This window comes from Mus musculus, chromosome 14 (assembly GCF_000001635.26).
Source record: "Mus musculus strain C57BL/6J chromosome 14, GRCm38.p6 C57BL/6J".
Classification (NCBI taxonomy): domain Eukaryota; kingdom Metazoa; phylum Chordata; class Mammalia; order Rodentia; family Muridae; genus Mus; species Mus musculus.
In genome coordinates, this window is record NC_000080.6 from 83,781,988 (window position 1) to 83,784,004 (window position 2,017).

The following is a 2,017-nucleotide window of genomic DNA, read 5'->3' on the forward strand; positions in this document are numbered from 1 at the left end:
ATCCAGTATATAAACAAAGTCAAAGACAAAAACCACATGATCATCTCGTTAGATGCTGAGAAAGCATAAGACAAGATCCAACACCCATTCATGATAAAAGTCTTGGAAAGATCAGGAATTCAAGGTCCATACCTAAACATGATAAAAGCAATCTACAGCAAACCAGTAGCCAACATCAAAGTAAATGGTGAGAAGCTGGAAGCAATTACACTAAAATCAGGGACTAGACAAGGCTGTTCACTCTCGCCCTACCTATTCAACATTGTACTTGAAGTCCTAGCCAGAGCAATTAGACAACAAAAGGAGATCAAGGGGATACAAATTGGAAAGGAAGAAGTCAAAATATCACTTTTTGCAGATGATATGATAGTATATATATAAGTGACCCTAAAAATTCCACCAGAGAACTCCTAAGCCTGATAAACAGCTTCAATAAAGTAGCTGGATATAAAATTAACTCAAACAAGTCAATGGCCTTTCTGTACACAAATGATAAACAGGCTGAGAAAGAAATTAGGGAAACAACACCCTTCTCAATAGTCACAAATAATATAAAATACCTTGGCGTCAATCTAACTAAGGAAGTGAAAGATCTGTATGGTAAGAACTACAAGTCTCTAAAGAAAGAAATTCAAGAAGATCTCAGAATATGGAAAGAGCTCCCATGCTCATGGATTTGCAGGATCAACATTGTAAAAATGGCTATCTTGCCAAAATCAATCTACAGATTCAATGCAATCCCCATCAAAATTCCAACTCAATTCTTCAACGAATTAGAAAGGGCAATCGGCAGATTCATCTGGAATAACAAAAAACCTAGAATATCAAAAACTCCTCTCAAAGATAAAAGAACCTCTTGTGGAATCACCATGCCTGACCTAAAACTGTACTACAGAGCAATTGTGATCAAAACTGCATGGTACTGGTATAGTGACAGACAAGTAGACCAATGGAACAGAATTGAAGACCCAGAGATGAATCCATACACCTATGGTCACTTGATCTTTGACAAGGGAGCTAAAACCATCCAGTGGAAAAAAGACAGCATTTTCAACTAATGGTGCTGGCACAACTGATAGTTATCATGTAGAAGAATGGGAATTGATTCATTTCTATCTCCTTGTACTAAGGTCAAATCTAAGTGGATTAAGGAACTCCACATAAAACCAGAGACACTGAAACTTATAGAGGAGAAAGTAGGTAAAAGCCTTGAAGATATAGGTACAGGGGAAAAATTCCTGAATAGAACAGCAATGGCTTGTGCTGTAAGATCAAGAATCGATAAATGGGACCTCATAAAATTGCAAAGCTTCTGCACAGCAAACGACACCTTCAATAAGACAAAAAGGCCACCAACAGATTGGGAAAGGATCTTTACCTATCCCAAATCGGATAGGGGACTAATAACAAATTTATATAAAGAACTCAAGAAGGTGGACTCCAGAAAATCAAATAACCACATTAAAAAAGGGGGCTCAGAGCTGAACAAAGAATTCTCACCTGAGGAATACCGAATGGTAGAGAAGCACCTGAAAAAATGTTCAACATCCTTAACCATCAGGGAAATGCAAATCAAAACAACACTGAGATTCCACTTCACTCCAGTCAGAATGGCTAAGATCAAAAACTCAGGTGACAGCAGATGCTGGCGAGGATGTGGAGAAAGGGGAACACTCCTCCATTGTTGGTGGGATTGCAAGCTTGTACAACCACTCTGGAAATCAGTCTGGCAATTCCTCAGAAAATTGGACATAGTAATACCGGAGGATCCTGCAATACTTCTCTTGGGCATATATCCAGAAGATGTCCGAACAGGTAAGAAGAACACATGCTCCACTATGTTCATAGCAGCCTTGTTTATAATAGCCAGAAGCTGGAAAGAACCCAGATGCCCCTCAACAGAGGAATGGATACCGAAAATGTGGTACATTTACACAATGGAGTACTACTCAGCTATTAAAACGAATAAATTTATGAAATTCCTAGGCAAATGGATGGACCTGGAGGGCATCATCCT